The sequence below is a fragment of the Montipora capricornis genome, chromosome 1 (genome assembly GCF_036669925.1).
Source record: "Montipora capricornis isolate CH-2021 chromosome 1, ASM3666992v2, whole genome shotgun sequence".
NCBI lineage: Eukaryota > Metazoa > Cnidaria > Anthozoa > Scleractinia > Acroporidae > Montipora > Montipora capricornis.
Genome location: NC_090883.1, coordinates 22,314,902 through 22,337,401, shown reverse-complemented (window position 1 = coordinate 22,337,401; position 22,500 = coordinate 22,314,902). Strand labels below are relative to the sequence as shown.

The following is a 22,500-nucleotide window of genomic DNA, read 5'->3' as shown; positions in this document are numbered from 1 at the left end:
CTCTGAGGGCAGAAAAACCAGCCCCAACTGAAGCTGCAGCTCAAGTCAAAGCTGTGATGAACACAAACAGCGCCCAAAATAAACTATGGATAGGTCAACTGGTAGCATGGCCAAAAAAAGATATGGCAATCTTTTAAAGTGAACCTGTTTTACTACACCTTGGAAGTCAAAGTGAATGTAAGCATGGAATAAAGACTTCCTTTCAATTTACATACATACATACATACATGAAGGCTATGGTTGTACTTGTTCTTATATAATGTTCTCTTCTATTTTCCTTTACTATTGATAAGGATGTCTGGTATGCCAGTGGTGGATCCAGACAGGCTCAAATGGTGAATGCATGAAAACATGGAAATTTTCTTGCCCATAACAGCAAGAAGGAGGAACATCATCCCTAGATCCACCAATCTAAATAAGCAGTAAAGCATTAAACAAGTTATACATTTCAAAAAAAGATGGCACAGCTGCATAGAACACAACCTATTTCATAATGTTTGGTTACAGAACATATCCCTGCACCCCAGGGATTGAAGGCCACTGGAAATTCTAAGGGGGAAAAAACTCAACACTCTAATGATTAAACTTACATTATTTGTTTGGTTATAAAATGTACATTGTTTATTATCACACTATGACACTATCTTAAATATTTACAAGGTTTATAGCTAACTACAACTTTTATTACTAACAGCATTTCACTTACTGTTACAATTTAAATGTCAATTACTTATTCTCATCCTCACAATATGTAAAGAAAAAACAATTATTGAATTCCAAGGGGTAGGGCATATCAAATATTCCAGCTTTTAATGGAAAGGATGAAGCTAAACTGGAAATTCCATGTGGTCAGGGAGGTGGGCCTTATGGATACTTTTTAAAATCAAAATAATTTATTATATCAGTAAGTTAAATAAATGTATAATTGCAGTTAGTGCGACTACAGGCACCTTTGGAAATATGGCACCTAGCATATCTAGTTGGGCATATGCAGGCCCTCTTCTTAGAAATAAAATGCAAGTAAAATGAAACACAATGTTATGTAACAATGATTATAACAATAGATTGTGAGCAATGATAGCAGATTACACCTGAATGGAATATACCAAATTGAAATGAAGTTTTACTACTACTACTACTACTACTACTACTACCACTACCACTACCACTACCACTACCACTACCACTACCACTACCACTACCACTACCACTACCACTACCACTACCACTACCACTACCACTACCACTACACTTTCAACAGGTACATGTTGCTCAGCCAATAGGCCACTATCAAAATTACTTTAATACTCTTTGTTTGCCATTCATAAGCATAATGTTTCCAGTCTCTCTTGGGACTCACAATGGTCCCAAGAAAAATAAAAGCAAGATTAATGCAAAATTTTTGAGGGCAAACAAAGAGTATTATGTTATTTTCGAAAGTGGCCAATTGGATTTCCACGTTTTGCATTAGTATTTTCTTGTGGATCATATGGTGTAGGCTAATTTTACAGTTTTGATTAGTACATGCAAATTCTGCATGATTGGGATAATCTGAATGTGATAAAAGAAAAATGATGATAACACAAACATTGTCCCCCTTTACTTTAATAATGTGTAACTTTTTCACAAATTTCACCACAAAATTGAGGGTGGGGTGACGATAAACCGTAAGCAAAGCCTTACAATAGCTATAGATTATACCGAAGTAACTGGAAAGAAATAAAGACAAGAGTTAAATACTTGCCACTCTACAATGAGATGTGCTTCATCAATCACGATAGCTCGCACATGGCTTCTCAATTCTTCGCAATCCAATAACTTACGCAATTTCCCTAGAAATACCTCCGGGTGGCCATAAATTATTCTATACTTCGATTGCTTGATTTCGTTAATTTCAACATCACTTAACGCTTCAGTATTCCGAACCACTAAACTTTTAACTTGCATATCGTTCAGCTTGACTTTTTGATCTCTCATCAAGGCGTTTAAAGGAGAAACAACCAAAATAAAAGATTTCTTTGCTCCAAGCCACGAGTCATGATCAAAAACAAAGGGCAACAACTGAAAAATCAATGACTTGCCAAATCCTGTCGGCAACATAATTAAAGTGTCTTTCCTTAAAAAAACAATGTTCCTTATCGCCTCTTTCTGCTGTACACGTAGGGAAACATTTTCCATATTGAGACCCCTTAAGGCCCGACACAAGGATTCCTCTAATCCTGCCCCGACAAACGCCATGACAGTCACAGACACAGTGTATGGAAACATCACCACTGCATACATGACGACCGGAAGTCCGAGAATCTAGTACTCGAAAATTGCTATGTCCCCGAGCCCTTCGTTTTCTCGTGCCAAGGCCCCGCCGACTAAGAGAAACGAAAAGGGCGATGGGGACGAGAATGTACAAGCCACGGAAAAAAACACCCCCCCCCCCCCCCCAATTTTAACAAACTGTTGCTCTCCCCGTTCCCCAGCAGAAATGCGCAGGTGCAAAAGCGCAATACAAACGGCCATGTCCCCGATACTCCCCCGCTACGTCCGTTGTTTCAATTGACTAGTGCATAAGGAAATCTCAAACCGTGAATCTCTGTCATCCATATTCCCCCCTCACCTAGATGTAAAATTCGCGTTACTTGTAACCCACTCGAGGTAAATTAAAGCCGTATCTAATTGACAGAGGGAAAATTTTAATCAAGCACGATTCTGTTGTAAAGAAAAATGAAAGTGGGAAAACACCATAACGGCGGTAAAAGTCTTTGATTTGGTTGTACAAAAATATATTAATAATTATACATATGGATAAATATTTTAGTTTCGTTTTATAGAAATGTTATTCTTCGAAACCTTTTAAATTCTATAACAATAAAAACAAAAGCTAAACCTCGCCAGTGCGTTCATTTATATTCAACTTCCTCACACCAGCTGAAACGAGGTCGAGGGGCCGTCACAACTGACAACTCTCAATAAAGTCGCTTATTTTGGAAGCCATGTGCCTTTGAAATTACTGCAAACATCTGTATAGGTAAAGTAAGATGACATTCACTAAATTAAGTTTAGAGACAAAGGAAAGCAAAGAAAAACGTAGGCGAGGGTCTGAAACCATTATACTGTATTTGTCTTTTAAGTCATCAACGGTATTTCCTTGACTAATCGTGTTGCAAACTATTAAATTCTGTAAGATTCTAAGAATATTTTAACAGACGTACTCATCACAATCACCGGAAGGCTAACCGTTTTGAAATGGATGATTACACATAAATACTCCAGATATGTGGCCGTACTCAGTTGTAAGGGCTCGGAATACTCATTGTGTAAAACGCAACCAAGTTGGCGAGAGATTTATGTTATGCCATTACACATTCCAAAGTGTTTACGTGGGATACCAGTAGACGGACAGTCTTTGCAAAAAAATCGTGCATTAAGAAAGTGCAGCGTTTGTGTTAACTAGAAAAATGTGATTTTTTGAAATCCAGCAAAGAAATAGAACGCGGTATCAATGGGCTGCATATATATATATATATATATATATATATAGATATATATATATATGGAACATATATATGACTCTAAGAGTGTCCCCACGGATGGCGTCGAATTTCATGAACAAGTAAGTGTTGGCTAACTGAGGCAAGCCTTCAATTCTCATATATTTCATTTCGTCTTTATTAGAATCAGCCAAATAAATAGTGTTCAATTTTTTTTACTGCAGTTTTCATTGAGAGTCCATGGATGCCTAGAGCCATGTGTAATGTGTTTTCCTTTACAATTATTTGGGCGAGGACGACACGTAAAACCATATTAGCTTCGGCGCAATTGTGTGGGAACTGCGGCAAGCGAGAAAACGACAGCCATTGAGTAACGATAAACCTCGATTCCGCATTATTAGATAAAAAGAAGTAAATTTTAGCTTTAAATTTACACTGAGAACGCAGCGCGAATTACCTCCACTATTAAGAGCAGAGAGCTGCGAACTTCGCAGTAAATCATGTGAACAAGCAAATACTAGGATTTTAGTGGAAAGAATCAAGATCGTCAAGTTGAACACTTTCCTTGTTTCCATAATACACCAACTAAATTATATGTGCCACGAAGGAAGACATTCAGTAAAGGAATGTTCCTCTTTTTGTTTTCAATTAAGAAATACCGTACTTCAATTAAAATAATGAGGAATTAATGTTTCATCAAAGATGGAGTTCTAACATTTAATCTTAAGAGTGCTAGGCTCACAAACAGAACCCTGTAACGAGAATAGAGCTGTATCGTAGCCAAGAATTAGGATATATTACACATAAAACAGGAAACTGTATCTTCGTCAGTAGTGAAATTGTGTTGAGAATGTGATCAAAATGGAGTGTGGCTGCAGTTCTAATGGTATTTGTTCTTTCAAACAATTAGAGTAACCGTAGGTTGGATTGTGGTTTCCCTTCTTTAGCAGACCATAATTTCGGTGGTGGGCTATAATTTTCGAATATTCGAACTCAAACTTTCCAGAAGCACTGCGATTTTAGACATTTTTCTGAACCTGAGATTTCCTAGATATTCGTAAAAGTAGTGAAGGGCCCGACTGAAGAGTTCCTAGAAATTATGAAATTATGAAATTTATCGAAATTATGAAACTGTGATATTGGAAATAGACTAAAATTTGGAGATTGTTGATCAGGGGCACCCAACGTCAATTCTCGGAAATTATCTGTTCGGAAGACGATTTGAGATTAGAATTTTCGGAACATTTGTTGTAAAATTCCTTACTTGCCTGCATGTCCTAGGATTTTCGTACATCTAAAACATAATATAATTGCCCATTTTGAACGAATTTTTACGCTTAAAAGGTCACCTAGAATTTTCGGTAGCCTTTTTTCTGGCTGAAAATTTCGAAAAGGCAAGTTTTGATCCCTCTAATTTTCGGATCACTAGACTTTCAGCTAGGGAATCCGAAAAGAGAAAATTTTTAGGGAATGAAAATATGCGTCTATCTACCGTTAATTATATAAAAACTGAAATACATTTAACAATGCTATCTTTAAGTGGTTTTGAACTACAGTCTCGTTGGGTGCCCCTGGTTGATGTTCATGCAAACATTAAATGTTTGCTAAGAGATTTGTGTTACAAGCAATCAGATCATTTTTTTATTTATTTAGGGTGGGTTGATTTAACTGTTTGTTTTGGCGACTGGTGAACCAATGTTACTGACTTTTTTCTGCTCTAGAAGAGGACAAGGTCCATTTCACTAATCATCTCGTTGACAAGGGCGGCAACCTTCGTTGCATAAAGTTTAAAACTGATTGTTGTTGGCGTCAGACGCCTAAGTCCTTTCAAGGAACAATTGTCAATTTTCCTTTCAATTTTGTAACATCTTTTGACGATCTGTTTATGGCAATTTACATTTACAAAGTGTTTTATCTTTTTAAGTTTTATCCATTTCACGGAATCGTCAGTTTGAACTGTAGAGCATGAGCGCAAGACCGTATCTGCTCGTGGACAATTGAGATCATTCTCAGCAGCTGGGAACAGAACCTTACATACAAGAAGTAACAGAATTTAATATACAACACCTTGTATATTCCACTGCATCAAAATTACCCTAGTTTAGTTGTTGTGTTACTGAATAACGAAATTAAACTAAAATAGCTCATCACTAAAAGTCCCTCTTAAGAACGCCCAATTCTAAAAGAATTAATTATGTACGAAGCTTCGTCGACTGGCTTTGTCTTTTGTGTATGACTTTCGGGAGGCTTTAATTTTGTAAGATACTGACTGAACGCGTAATAAGGCTTACTGAAGGATGAAGAGTCCTTACGCAAGGTTTGTGAGAGAGTCCTTACAGAAAGATAAGAAAGAAGCAGAAACCTTGTGTAAGATACTTACAGAAGGCTTGTGTAAGAGTTTTGACATGAAGAGGGTATTGTCTACGTTTCCAGGATATGTCTATTATGAATGACCTAATTTCGGTTCAAGAACGGATCGTACTGAAAAGCTGTTTTACTAACTTAGTACAGACACCTATAAACCGATGCCTACAACTTCCCTACAAAAAGACTCATCGACGACATCAACAGACAAACAACACACTGATTTACTCTCACATTAATTAATTAATGCTTTTTTTACTGTTATTTGTTGTTTGTTGAAGTTTTGAAAATAAACTCTCATATATGAACTCAAATAAACGTATCATCAATGTTACATGGGAGGATTATAAACGACTAAATCATCAACATGTTGACATGGGGCGTTTTCCATTTACCAAGAAATTCAGGGAATTCCGGTTGGGATGTAAATGGAACAGACCCTTTTGGCTTGTTCCACTGGAAAATTTCCGGAATAAACGGAACTTCTGAAAAGGTAGTCCTATTTTTCCCGTTGGAAACTTTCCGTTGGAAATGTGTGTTCCATTTATAACTTTTGAAAGGTCTTACCACTTCCAGGCTATTCACGGCCACATTTTTAAATTTTGGCGCGTAAAATCGCAATCACTGGGCGGCGAACGGACCTGAGTTAAATGGAACACGTTTTTCACCCGATGGAAATTTCCACCGAAATTTCCGGGAATTTTTTGTAAATGGAAAACGCCCATGGTCACAAAAATGAGAAAGAAGAAAAGGAGGACTCTTTCAGACGGAGGGTTTCCCCGTTTTCTAACGCTATCGTTAGCAGAATTCCAAATGCTCTTTCATTTTATATGTAGTAAGCATCAATAAACTTGGATGTCAGCGTGGATTAACTGAGACATGCTATAACAGCATTTTATATTGTTTTTAGCTTCCTCGTTCCAGTGCTGAAACGAGGCTTGAGCAAAGGAACGAGGCCGGCTTTGAACCGAACCAGTCAAGGAGCCAATAGGAATTTCTGAACCTAATCTCGAAATATGATTGGCAATTTTATTTGGTGTATGACAGCACACTATGATGAAAAGGATGGAATCATTCCGTTCCGTTAACTCACGAACCGACACCAGAGCTGAAAAGCCAAAGAAGGCAGCTGCACTTTAGGCGATTTGGTTTATCTGCCCTGCAAGGTATTTGACAGTAAGATCTTTGTCAAATTATACGTATTCCACATTGAACGTTTTTTCCCAAGATTCCGAATCTTAACATTCTGCAATGAATTAACCACTGGGTTTAACTATCAAGGATTTTTCTTTTCTTCCCCGGATAAACCCTTATGCCGATAAACCAAACTTACAAGTAGACATTTTTATCACAAATCGTGGACAACCCCAATAAGATTTCATTTTTTCTTTCTAGTAATGTCATTCTGGGCACCCGCTATCTCTAGGTTTAGTAGTCACGCACAAGAAAAAATTATGAGGGGATCTTATAATATTTCTTTCGTATTGCCTTTTCTCTTATCTTCCGGGTCAAATCGTTTCACCGATTTCAGCAGTTTTACTTTCCTAAAATGTCTTTCTGAGATTATTTTCCCTTTATTAATTTACCGGCAGTTGTCAACGAAAGCTCAAAAACGTGAATAAACTCCACTTTAAGATTATTACGTTAAGTCCAATTCAGTCTTCTTCAAAAAGTGATCTTTTTGGAACGTTTACTGGTTTACCTAACACTGAAGCTTCGCAAACTCATTATATTTGTCTCGTTTTTTCCGAATGTCAAAACTGATATGTTTAAGAAACACCCCTTTATGTGAAATGGAACTGGAAATCTTTGTCTTACTCTCCTAGAAATGCCGCTCCCTTCTTTCTTTGTGGCCGATATGATATTTAGGGTCCAACGAATTTATCTTAAGTAATCGATTATCTAACTGTCGATTATCTCAAAGGAAAGGTTTTTAAGAACCGGCCTGTAAGAATTTCCGTTGAAGGCGAAGCATACACAGATTTCTAGTTTTCTGTGTTACCTAAGATTGCAACCAGAATTACCGGGGGAAAAATGCCGTGAAATACGTTTTCCGAAAGAAAACAAGTAACGTGAGTGAAATGACGGAACTAAATGTAACGAGTACAAGTGCGGACTGTTAATCAGATAATTTTATAAGAGATCTTTTGATGACGGTGTGGGGAAAATCACTCTAGGTTAAAAAAAATTGCCACGAACTTCCAATTCCCGGGGGAAAAAAAGATGGCAAACCCAATTTTTCCTTCTAATCCTGGCCAAAAAAAATTGGCTTGCCCTGACTCCGGAGGCAAGACACCGCGCCCTCTGAAGTTTGGTAGAGTTTGACAAAAATGTGTAAGCATGTGCGGTTGACCATCTTTTTTGCAAAGCACTTGAATAAAAACTTCGCTATCCCTGCCTGGAAGATACTGAGAGCTGTCTTTAATTCGTGATTGTAGTTTGGTTGAAGAACCCCTTTTAAAAACAGTTATTAATTTTGAAATCGGAGAAGAAAACAACGTAAGATAATCGTTTTAGCGTTCGTTTCTCCTGAAACGGAAGTTTTATCATTGTTTTGGGTTTAGGTTGGGTGCCCCCTGCGGTCTTTCTGAAATGAATTAGCGAGAAAACAATTGTGAGAATTTTTTTAACTTTACATTTTAAATGAGTCATGTCCCACGATGTAGTCAACTGCGATAGAATCACAACGTTTCGGTTGCCTCTTCGCGATTTGCTCTTAAAATCAAAGAAGGGTTGCACATATTTTCGGACAAACCAACACTTAACGCACAGGTCAAACATGTTAATTTAAAACTTTTGGTTTAATTTTGAATTTCTATTGTCAACGTTTCGGTTTCATTCTGCCTACTGCTTGTCTTTATCAGACGACGATATCTGATGATTGTAAAGCACGAAGATCCCCTGTGATTGGTTATTTTTTAACAGCTGTGATTAGTGCATTTCGATCGTCACTGTTCCAGTCGGATGGTTAATTAACTCTTTTCACACACTGTTATTCGACCCTTTGATCATCACCATAGTTTCTACTGAACTACCTGCCACAAACACGCAAAAAAATCTGCTAATGATATCACAATCGGATAAAAGTGCCAAAGCTCCAGATTAAAATGGTCCATCTCGATTGGTTTTTAATGTAGCAAATAAATTACAAATGAGTGCAAACTATTTTGATTCATTGTTACCCTGGAAGAACAAACGGACAACAATATACTTACAGTTTGTATATACTTAGCCTCCATGATAAGCCAATTGTTTGATGCACGTAAAATTTAAAGAAAGCCAGATAATTTGTAATTATAAGACGGTTAGCTTTGACTGCACGGAAACACACCCTGAGTGTTTTGCAAAGGTTACAGTGAATGACATGATTTGATTGACAAAAGAAAACACTTGTCGATGCATCTGCGAATTATCTTGCAAAGAAAGAGAACTTGAAAGTGACATTTTTATAGGTCTCTATTAGACGTTTTTGCAGATACGGCGGCCATTTTGATTTCTATTGTTTCAAATAGCTATTATGGGATGCCCAGGGGGCAAATACATATTAATTTGACCCCTGAGCATCCCATAATGTCTTCCAAAAAAATAGAAATCAAAATGGCTGCCGTATCTGCAAAAAGGTCTAGTCCCTTAGGATTGCGGCACCTCGAAACGGACAAGCAACTAATACATATTTTTAAATATTTAAGAATTGGTTCCAAAAAACGATTTTGGAGAGAGCTCAACGCTTTTTTTGAAACAGATTTATCAGAAATCGATTTGGGCAATGTTGATACGTGGCAAGTGTAAGTGTTTGTTTGAATAACCGTGAAATATGAGATAAAATTTACTCGGATTAATGTTGGTCGCGTGAGGTTTATTGTGAAATTGACATCTTGTCATGGTCTGGAAATATTACAAAATTAGGCACAAATCTGGAGAATTAACACAATAAAGTCTTTTTAGCTGTATTTACGTGTGTCTAGGCTATTTTCATATTCGTTACGTCTTGCGTAAATGAATTATGGCTGCTGGAAAATTTACTTCCTCTCCCTCCTCAAAGGAGAGAGTCGTTGTCAGAGGAGATGGAAATTGTGTTTACAGAGCTATTGCTCTTTGGAGGGATGAAATGACCGATGAGAAACACGAGGAAATCCATAGATGAAGTTCTTGTTTGATTGACAAAAATCCACTGAACGGTTTTCGAGCCGCTACTATTTTCTACAAACTCTGTGAGAGGCCAATCACTTTAAAGAATAACGATGATTCTGCTCAAGCCGCAAACCATTTTAATCTCCTTTTGTTTCGAGGCAGCTGGTTTAATGCTCCTCTTTCATAGAATACAGCAGTCTCTGTTCCGATAGATTTAGATAACAACGGGAATTCATATCTGATATGCCCCAGCTGTTACATGCAAACAAACAACCTTTTCTTCTGTCAAACTACCATTTACCTGTAGAACTACATGTATTAAAGTCACTGGATCTAAGCAAACTTGTCAAGCTCCACTATGACTTCGACCAATACAAAAGCGTCATCTTCATTTACTAGCTCTCTGTAGATCTGATCTTTGGAACACTGAGGTCTTTGAGGTTTTAGTACTCCCACAATCATACTCTCTTATGTGCAATGTTGGTGTAGGGCATTCAGAGATTCTGTAACCTCGTACAAAATTATTTCAACAGACATTTGTGCTCATGGAAACCTTGCATTGGTCACGATTAATAGCTCTAGCCCACGACAAAACATCATTGTTATTCCTGGGCGAGTAAAATCTTAGTTCCAACGTGAGGAAGAATCTTTTGTTTCTTTGGGACAATGATCACCACTAGGCATATTTCCAAGATTATTTGAGTTTAGAAATAGGCCAAAACCCAGCGCATACACACGTAAAAACAACTGAAAAGGCTTTACTGAGTTATTTCCTCCACATTTATTCCTAATTTTGTAGTATTTTGAGACCATTTCACAATAATCCTTCTTACCCAAGCAAGGAAGGTTTTCAGAATATTTTATCTCATATTTGACGGTTATTCAAGCAAAAATTTACACTTGTCGCGTATCAACATTGTCGAAATCGGTTTCTGATAAAACTGTGCCGAAAAAAGCTTTGATCTCTCTCCAAAATCGTTTTTTTGGACGTCGAATAAGTTTCTGCCATACATTTTTCTTACAGCGACTTGCAATCTTTGCCCCCTGGCGATCCCAGAATCCTCTGCGTATAAAGCACGGATCCGATTACTGGCAACTGATTCATTGTTTAAGGGATGCACGCGGGAGGTTGCTAAGCACGAAAGAAGCGTAAGAATCGCACGAGGCGATAGCCGAGTACGACCATAGCTTCTTCTCGCACCCATAATTCGATTTATGCACAGCTTTAAAAGCATGAACCAATTCTGTTTATAACATAGCGACAACAACTTGAACAAAAGTAATTTAAAAAAACAACCATAACAACAAGAATTTCTACCTTTGAAAGTTGCCACGGGCCAATTTGCAGCCTTTTTCGTTCTTTTTGATTGGCTTTCAAATACAATTCTGTGCATTATTGGTGTTGAACGTGCCTGTTGTGCTTCGTTTTCGTTGCCCCCAGCTCTATAGCTGGTTGGCTTCCCTGCTTGCTGAAAATTCATTGCCGGGAAAAAAAATTTTGGGTGGTCCTCCCTGGGTTCTTCCACTTACTTCTTTCACTGTCAACTACAAGGGAACTCGCAAAACTCGACAAAATTTTTGGATCTAAAATGAAGCTGTACACGTCATGTTTTATTCGCACGGCCGTGCGTATATGGAGAAATACACCATAGTCGCTTAATAGGATTTGGATTGGACTAGCACGCTATGCTATAATTTGTGTAATTGAATTGAGTTAGTATTATTGTTATTATTATTATTATTATTATTATTGTTATTGTTATTATTATTGTTATTATTATTATTATTATTATTATTATTATTATTATTATTTATTTATTTTTTTAATAATCATCTGGCTATATCACAGCGCTTGCCACGGGAGTATCCCCTATCAGCAGCTAGTAACACACCCTCGTAGCGTTCTAGGGTTTTTAGGAGAATTCCCGCACACCCCAACAGTACAGATCTCGGTAATGCCTGGATGCTTAGACCAACGTGCAGGTTTTCAAGCTACTTCTGCAGGTTGTTGGTGAAAGTACCTACACCGCCAATCACAATGGGGGTGAGTTTTACCTTACAATTATGATGATGATAATGATGGTTATCATTATTATTATTTACTCAATATAATTACACAGATTTAAAAAAAAGGAAGAAAGCCCCCCGCAATTAGACCAGTTTATACAGGACATTGAAGCTCCTAATAAAAATAACTGTCTGGTACAAACAAACAAACAAACACAGTAAACAATCTAACAATGTAAGATTACGAATCCTCTCCCCCCCCCCCCCCCCCCCCCCCACGACTCATACGTTTCCCTTTTCGTCTTCTAAGTGTTTGTTGCTGTCCATTTGAGAATCCTTCATTAAAGAAGTGGTTAATCCTGAATACAACTTATACGTCTCTTGCCGTTGATTGCAAAATTAAACCTTAGAATTCAACTTAGCTTTCACCAAGAATCGTGGCATTCCACTGACTAGAAGTCGATAGATTCAGCGTGCCAACAAGCTATTACAAGCTAAAATTTAGAAATTGTTTCATCGACCTGCAATCCCCCTCTCATGAAACTCACCTGTTACCTATCCTCCGCGTGCCAGGTGGCACATAGGGCCTCCACAGAAGCTTTCCATGTCTGTCTGTCTACTGCAATGCCCCGCACCTCGTCCCACGAACCCCATCCTCCTTCTTTCATCTCCCTCTCTACGGTCCTTCTCCACGTTGTCTTTGGTCTCCCCCTCTTTCTTTTCCCTCCGGTATCCAATTTAACGCCGACCTTGTATTAACGCCTTAGAATGTGGCCAATGAATTTCCATCTTCTTCTTCTTACTTCCTAACTCGCTGGTGACATTTCCGCCCTGGCTAGTAACTCTTTGGTGGTGATGTGATCTTGCCAACGTATGCTGTGAATCTTCCGGTGGCATTTGTTTTGAAACACGTTGAGAACGTGTTCATCGCTCTTGGTCATTTTCCAGGTCTCACATCCATACATCGAGACAGGCAAGACGAGGGGCTTGTACAGTTTCATCTTCGTTCTCTTTGAGTTGCTCTTGGAGTTCCAGATCTTAATTAGCCTAATATATGTCCCTCTTGCCTTTGAAAGTCTGTTCTGTAAGTCCTCCATCCCACCTCCTTCTTTATTGACTTTGGCGCCAAGATAGATAAACTCCTCTACTTCTTTGATGTTTTTACCCAATATGCTGATAGGTGCTTGATTCTTCGCATTGATTCGTATGACGTTGGTCTTGTCAAGGTTTATTTTTAGGCCGACATGAAACTCAAGAGATCTAATTATAACAAGGTTTAGAACTTCGAAAGGACATCATCAAATTAATGTTAAATTTTCATTGCCAACTTAAGAACTATATGGGGGTACGTTGGAAAGTGATGGAAATCGATTAAAAGTAGAAAATACCTGCCAATTAATCTTGATGTGTTTATCTTAAAAATACGGAACTAGCCAGTGACTTCAAGTCTTCTCCTCCACTAACTACGAATTATTTAAGTGTTATCTGTCTCATCAGAAAATTTGCATGTGCAACAAGAGTACCATTTCTTTCACTTATAGTCCTGTGTTGAGCCAAAAGAATTGTAGAATTAGTGTGACATTGCCTCTTTGAGTTATAATAAACCTTGAGATTTTATCTTTTTGTAAGACTTGGAACAGAGCTTGTAAAACACTCAAAATATTTGAGACTGAGATATTGAGAATGACGCCATTTTCCGCTGAGCCGTTATTCTGAGGTGTTCCCGGTGCTGCATACCTTTTTATGATTTCTATGATCTGATTCACCTGTTTGTATGTTTTTGAGCCGGCAACTTTATCGAGGCAGTGTCTTTTTGAAGCCAAACTTCTCTTTCCAAATGTAGTTTTTCTCATTTTACTTGCTGGATTTTGTGAGGCCTCCCTCGGCGTATAAGAAAGACCCCCAATTTTTCAAAAGCCGTATAACTTTATCTTGTAGATAAGTCACTATCCGATAGTTTCAATCCGTGCAAAGATTTCAGTGCTTGCTTAGGTAACTGCGAACAAGCATGCACATACATACATTCCATCCTAGGAGACCCAGGGGCAGATCGCAGAGGCAAGGGCAAGTCTAAAAGAGCCAAAGAAAATGGCGACGAAGAAGAGCCCCTGGGGTCACGTTCTTACCAGACCAGTTCCAAACAGTCGTGGTAATTCGGAATTCTGATTGGTGCCAGAAATTCTTTGTGTTTTTCTGCCCAATCAGAGGTCAGCAGGCCGTGAAGTCGTTTGGTGGCTTCTTACAAGGAAAACACTTGATCGCCATACTCGCCTGGTTCGTTTGGCAAGGTTTTGCTCGAGGAGAAAAGTCTCAATCACAGCGCAAAATGTACAGGAAATCGTTCGGACTATCGGCGGAGATATACGCTGGACCTTTCGGAGGTATCGTTACAGTAGCGTATTCCCAAGTTTGCGAGATTTGTTTAAAGATGTCCTCCCCGATTCACCTAACATAGCAGTGATTAATTTTGATCTGAAAATTATTTTTATTCTGCCCCCTTTTCCTGGTCGAGGTATTACTAGATTTCTTGCATCAATTGCTGTGGCTGAAACGTTGCTAATCTCGACCAATTCTTGATCGCACGGGTCACACTCCTATGTCGAACACACAGTCATCTAAGAAAGTACACTTCATTAAAGACTTTTTTCTTTTGCACAAGTTTCCGGCATTCTTGGTCCAACTCCAAGCAAGAGCGGTTGATCAGTGCCTTCTGGATGTTGCCAAATTAACAGCTGATGTGTTCTTAGCCTTGGCAAGGGCAATACACAGGCTGTGCAAATGTGCTGACAATTCGTTTGAAATAGGTTTACTTTGATAATGGACAATAATTTGAATGATAGCACATAATATTCTGACTTTAGTACCGCTGCAAATATAATTCAATCTTAATTACTCACTCACTCGCTGTAACATCCAAACTGGCCTAAACCGGCCAACGCCAGACGATATTACTCGTCAATGGGTTAAACTTGATATTTCTCTTACAGCGTCCCAAAAATGTGAGAACTTTTAAAAATTCACATTCTTTCAATATTTTTTTATGAATTTACCAGATTTATTGGACACATCAGAAAAAGTAGCACAATATTTGAGTTCAGGGAAACAAATTAGAACTGCAAAAAATGAACCATTATGAACTGATTTTTGATGTACTAATTCTCATTTCCCACAGAAAGAAGGAAACAGCATACTCCTTCTATAGTACAAGTATGTACCTGGACACAGTTGAACAACAATAATAATAATTGTTATTTCTACTCTTAATAGTTGTGTGTCCAATGGAAAAAGATTACTCCAATCCTTACAGAAGTATTACAGCTTCATACCTGTGTAATACTATTATGAGGCAATGTTTTAAAGGGTGTTTGCTGTGTCCCAACTGTTGCTATGGTAATGGTACGGTGATGCTCAAAGACCCTCTAAAACTTGGCTTTTGAAAAGTATCTCGAAAAAACATTCTTTTTTTTTTTAGATTTCGAAACCATATCATAATTCTCTGACCCAGTACGTGATGTGAGAAAAAACTATAAACTGAAGTAGAATTTGAAAATTTTATATTCATGAAAAAGCTGAAAGATGAAAAAAAAATCCGCTAGATAATTTTTGGAAAATTCACTTTAAGAATGCAAAATAACGCTTCCCACTTGTTTCCAAACAAATCAGGGAAGGACATTGGACGAATTTTTTAGATAAACCTGACCAAATCTAACAAACTCTATTTCTGGTTGTATTAATCTTGATTCATTATCCTCTGGAGTGGCTCAGGTGGCATGAATGGCATTAAGCCGGAGCGCTCGGTTGAACATCTGTTATGAGTCTCCTTAAAGGATAAGGATATGGTATATTTTGCAATAAGTTAACTAAGTAATTTTAAGGATATGCCATTACAACAATGGCAAATTTTATTTTCTAGTATACTGTCAGTATTCTACATCTACTGACATACACTGTGTATATGCATACATAATCAATGGAAATGTGAACACCTTGCCGGATGTACCTTTGCTTGATTTTGGAAAGCAGTGGCAACTTGATTTTGTTGTTTGGGTGCTTTCCTCATGGTGATTTTTTAACTCACCAGGACAAGACATCGCCGAGGATGGTGAAATTGGCTTAAGTTGTCTCAAACCGGTTTCAACACTTGAAAGAAACTTTCACTTAACAGCAATGTTATGGCACCATATCAAACACCAACTATTGCTGAAAAAAATTTGGTTATTTTTGTAACGTAAAACGTTACCGTGGCAACAGGAAAGTCCTGCAAAACTACCCCATAATTTGGCTGTAGCTGCTCATATGTCAAAAAACGAACTACTAGGTGACCCCCATTTTTTTATTTCTGAAATGTAATCAACATGCCAGAATGAAACTTTCCGCAAAGTTTAAAAAAAATTCTGTGCAGCGGATTCAGAGCCACCTTAAATAATTGAAAATTTAAGATAGCTCTGAATCCACTCCACAGAATTTTTTTAAACTTTACGGATAGTTTCATCTTGGTCTGCTGATCACTTTTGTGCAATTTATAATTGGGGTCACCGAGTTCGTAGTTCAGATATGAGCGACTAACGCTAAAATTCAGGGTGTTTTGCAGGGTTTCTTGTTACTATGGTAATTTGTTACGTCACAAAAATGACTGCATCTTGTTCGGTAATAATTCATGCTTCACATGGTACCATAGCATTGCTGTTGCGTGATAAAGTGTTGTAGTGCCAATCCTTCTACTAAACAAGGTCTCTTAAAAGCGTTGAAACTGGTTTCGGCCACCTTAATCGAAGGTTTCGCTTTCCCTTTTTGTGAACAAAAACGTAATAACACAATCGACAACAGTTTCTTTCGCGTGGCTCAACGTGAACAATACCGTGAAGAGAACACGAGCTCGATAGCGTTGAATTTGGCGTGCATTGAAATAAAGTCTTGCTGCGTGCTCGACATAGGCGTGTGGCTCGTGCGATCAATAATTGGTCGAGATTAGCAACGTTTCAGCCACAGCAATTGATGCAAGAAATCTAGAAATACCTCGACCAGGAAAAGGGGGCACAATAAAAATAATTTTCAGATCAAAATTAATCACTGCTATGCATTAGGTGAATCGGCAAGGACATCTTTAAGCAAATCTCGCACGCTTGGAAATACGCTACTATAATGATATCTCCGAAAGGTGCAGCGTATTTCTCCGCTGACATTCCGAAAGATACCCTGTGCATTTTGTGCTGTGATTGAGACTTTAGACTCCTTGAGCAAAACCTTGCCAAACGAACCAGACGAGTATGGCGATCAAGTGATTTCCGTGTAAGAAGCCACGAAACGACTTCACGGCCTGGTAAGCTCTGATTGGGCAGAAAAACACAAAGAATTTCTGGCAGCAATCAGAATTCCGAATTACCACGACTGTTTGGAACTGGTCTGGTAAGAACGTGTCCCTAGGAGCTCTTCTGGCCCTACTATGCTTTTCTTCGTCGCCAATTTTTTTCGCTCGTTTAGACTTCCCCTTGCCTCTGCGATCTGCCCCTAGGTCTCAGAGGATGACACACATTCGTACATACTTAATTGGCCATTTTCCATAGGGGATTTTCAGGGCCAATGAAACACGACCAAGTCAGAACATTCAACAACAACTGTTAAGAATGCCAACTGGCCGGAGGCAACCTAGTTGGCTGTTTACAAGTGCAGCTGAGCCAGGGACTAACAGGAAAAAATTCAACGAGTGATCAGAACGTGTCTTGATCCCGGGATCCCCGGATCTCAAGGCAAGCGCCCTAATCACTGAAAAGCTAGGGCTAACGTTTAACGTGAAGTACATACCATACTCTGGAAAGTGCATGACTTAACCACTGGATAAAGCTATTCGGCCTTTGAACAACTGGGGCCAGGTGGTTACCGGGGGAATGTTCGCCCCTAGTTCTAAAGTTGTACAAAATGTTCTAACAGAGGCACTTATAGTGAACTCTTTCAATTCTTTCATGCTTTTTTTATTTTCTCTCTCTTTGTGTGACTAAGTAGCAATACATCTTTCCTCTTAAAACTAGGTATAACTCTAGTGAGGAATTAACCACTGCGGCCAGTAAAATGGATATCACCTGATACTGAATCGAACTCCAAAGCAAAGCAACTCGGTCGCGTCTAAGTAAGCCTGAGTAACATTACTGGAGGCACGATTCAATGTTGACAACTCTCACGTGTCAAAGATCACGACAGTTGATTCGAAACGGAAAAACTCTGCAATGTTACGTAAATGATTTACGCTGCGTTCACACTTAGTGCTAGAGTACTAGTGCCTGGGCATACACAAAGCAGTGGTTTGTGCCTAAATTGCCAGGAAACAAATAAAAAACGCGTGCACACAGGGAATCAGTGCCCATTTCAGTTCCCGAGAACAAGGTCTCTACCTTGTACTCGGGCACAGGCACTGTACCCGAATTCTGGCGAGGGTATTTGAAAAAAATACGGTGCTTGGGCAGTGTATGAACACAGCCTTGGTAAACGAAGGTGCAACCTAACGCGAAGATAGGTCAAAAGTCACAGTTAAAAATGCTTTCCGCGACCTTTGGAGCGTCTTCTCACTACACTACACTCTGTACAGTGAAGGACCTTGTACGTGTCATGTTTAAAGGGGCTAGGTCACGCAATTTTAGGCAATTTCAGCACTGATCGAATGGCCATAGAATTAACTAAAATATCAAAATAACTGTTCAAAACTATAGAAACACTCTAACAAAACACAGGGAAGCCAAAAAGGGACATGGATGGGCAAAACTGGAGAGGATTTAAGTGGATTGAATTTGGGTAAATTTGAAAAACGTCGGCCCACCTTTTTTCAAATTTATATCAGTCTATATCAAAATGTCATTTACACAGCTGGAAAATCGTTCTCAGTTGTTATGTGGCCGTGATTTTGCAAATGAAAGACTCTTGCGCTGCCAATTTGACGTTTAGAGCTCATAATTAACAAAATTAAACAAAATTACCTAAAATAGCGTGACCTAGCCCCTTTAATAACCACAGTTCAGACATCCAATAAGTTTGCAATTGAAAGAGACTTTCCTCTCTCATATAAGACGCTATCACGAAAAGGCAAACTGTTTTGAGCATGATTTGTCATGCTTCTTTACTTGCTATTGCGTGACTTGCAACATAGGAACCCCGCGATTTTAGTAAAACTAAGTTCTTAATTTAATTAAACGAAAAACGTGCAAACGACAAAGTTAAGACAAAAGCAGGTGTAGATTAAGCCAGACACGATAATTTCTTAATTCTTTCAGCAACCAAAAACACACGGAACACGGTAACCTATAGCTAGCAGGTTGCATGTGCCCCGCTTTTTTTTTTTCATTTAAAAGATGGTGCGATTTTGCCTAATTAATTGGAAGTTTCTCTCTCGTGACAGCAGCAATCAGAGAACGCAAATTTTCTTGATTATATAATTTGCCACACATCCAAGTTTGCATTCTTCCTCTAAGTTATTGAAAAAGCATTTAACTCCGCTTCTGGTTATTGCTGATGCGGTTTACTTGTGCATCCTTCAGCTGGAATGATGCTTCGGGCCGATCAAATTCATGCACAGCTCCGCGTAGTTTCCAAGATCGCACACAAAATTTCAACGTATCCCCTGTTTTTCTCGCTGGCTTAGGCTATGCCGAATGTAAATGCTCTGACGTTCTTCTCCTTTGTTCTTAATTTTATTTATATGTTATCTTGCAATCACAAACATGAAGTTGTAGGTTCAGTCTTCCTTCCTCTTTTCGTCCCTTTCGTATCTGCAAGATTAAAGTAAAACGAAACGAATGGACAGGAGGCCTATTACGGAATTGCTTAAAGGTGAACAGCAGCGAAATTGCCTTTTACGCTTCATAAAAATAGCACACGATGCCCAGGTTAATTCACTACCGCAATGAGAAGGCCTCATATATTTATACCAACTAAACTGGTGAGTGGAAGGTTTGTTCGTACTCCTGATTTTAGCGATACGGTACACTATTTTTATTGCGCTCTTTTGCAATGATCAAATATCAACGACAAAGTTTTTTGTTTTTCAATGAACATGAGTGTATACTGCTGCTAAGTCGAGTTCTTCAGTTAAATCTCTGCAAAGTCTAGGATTGGTTATTGTCTATACATTGGTTGAAAAAAGACATTATACGAAACCTGGATAAAAAAAGGCAAGCGTTAGCGATCTGATACGATACGATGCGATGCAATGCAATACTTTTGAAAATTTACCTGAATTGTGTATGAGCAAATACTGAATTATATGACAACCTTTTAATTGACAAAGACATGGTAGACCAATGTGCTATCACACAGGTGTGCAATTATCAGAGTTTTATAGCAGCAAGAACTGCTACGACAGTGGCAACGCATGCCAGAAATCAATAAACCAGTCTTAATCATCAAACTGCAGTTATTTTTGTTTCAAGATTAAAAGACATTTAGCATTCCGCACGTAGAAAGACAAACATAGCGAGGCGATAGATGCTCTCTAAATGAAAGCAATAAACATTCATTGCTAATCAAATTAAGCTAGCATGGATGTAAAATATTTTTTCTGGTTTTTGGGAACTGTCTTACTGCCATTAAGGTTCTCTCCAGCAACGTCATGTCGCTGGAAAGCGGTAGGTACTTTGTTGTAAAGTTGAAGATCCATGGCTATAATTAATTCACCATGTTCTCAACCGCCCAATTGTTTCAAAAAACATTCCCTTTGTCCCAATCTCTCATCCTTACGCTAGTCTCCATTACTTAGAAAACAAGTTTATTAACCTACGAGCAACGATAGAGTAGGTTCACTGCGATGAGTTACACTGCAGTAGTTGTAAGACGACTTTTTGGAGAATCAATTGCTAGCGGAAACGAAAGCTCCAACGCACCAGCCATGACCGACAAGGTTCCTTTTTTTTAAAAATCGAATTTTCATGGTTACAACAACAGTAATATCTAACAATTTATAATCTTAATGTACACAGGTATCATCTGTCTTACGGACATGTCCGGAAGTGAAGGGTGAGTGCATGTTTGCTGTAAGGGAAACTTTGAATTAAATAAATGTATATTTAGAGCGCGGTTTATGGACGAAAGACACTTAATCTTGACACTACAAAAAGTAATTGTCTCTTATAGAGACCTGAAAATATTCAAGTGCCTTCAACGGGATTCGAACCCATGACCTCTGCGACGCCAGTGTATTCTTCGCTGAGATCATCGTAAACATCGGGTTCATTTTTTTATAGATAGCTCAATTTGCAATGTACTTTCAAAATTTAGTACTTTATATTCTCTGCTGACTAGTTGGAAAATGATAGCCTTACGCTAACGAGGCAAGAAATGTAAAGAAAGACTCCCCCATTAGACAGTCTGGTGTTTTTATTTCCTTTCTTTGCCCACATCAACGATTTAGTATAGAGACTGAAATGAATCTCACTTTCAGTGCAAGCCCCAAGAAAAGGTATACGAGAACGAGTTTTTACGCTCACGTATGCGCGTTTGGAGATTGCGTTTTCTTGGATTGCTTATGACCAGAACGAAAAACTCTCATTGTACTCGTTCGACTCGTTCGCTAATTGAAGATCAGACTGTAACTTTTTTCTGCGGTTTCAGCATGCTACGAGATCTTTGATATACAGTAACCAAGAAAGGCTATATATATATCGTATTAGATGTTTTGGTATGTAGTATCAATAAGTATTTTACGAGTTGTGCTGTATTTTGACAAGCCCGCTAGGGCGAGTCAAAATACAAACAACGAGTAGATTCTTTACTATCCAACTTTTTCGCACTAAATTTTTAGCGAGTGAATTGTAAACAACTGGGAATACGAGAAAAGCGCAGGGCAACAGTCAGCACCTAAACTAGTCAAACCAGCTTTCTACGCTACAATATATTTAACCAAGAGTATAAATAACTAACTGCGCAATATCGTGCAATATATTTGTTCTCCTTCCGTACGCTTTTTGTACAATAACTAATACAGTTGTATAATGACAGAATTTATTTCATAAAATTGAAGAGTGGACAACAAAACCAAGCCCAACGAATTTAGCCGACCTTTTTAATGTTCTTTAGCGACTATTCTGCTAAAGAGTTTTCCTGTCTTGAGACCAATGCCATGTCCAGTTTCTAGCGCCAAGTTCTACTCACTAAAACACGATCCTTCTCTTTTCGTTTAAGTTCACATTAATGTTATCGCCAAGGAAACTAGCACTCAGCAATTAAAAAATATATAAAAATCAGCAAGTGAGTATTTGTTAACTAATAATTATACGAAACGCTATCATTTTCTATTACAGACTATCGATTCTGTCTTAAGTCTTTCCTCTGTGTTGTCTTACAGGAGGATATCCCCCATCCGAACGTCACCTACCAGTTCGGTCAGCGAGGCTATGGCATTTGACAAACCGATGAATAAAGTCAGAGATTACGTTCGCCAAAAAGGAATCATGGTAAGATCATAACCAGGGGAATGGAACTCGAAAAAGTCCAGAGGCTTTCCCGGCCTTTTTTCGGGTGTCGCGATTCGCTC

General features: G+C 38.4%; 1 pseudogene; it reads left to right on the top strand.

Moving 5' to 3' along the window:
- Positions 1–6,851: 6,851 nt before the first annotated feature.
- The window catches only part of LOC138060376 (uncharacterized), a 26,821-nt pseudogene continuing 11,172 nt past the window's right edge, over positions 6,852–22,500 (top strand).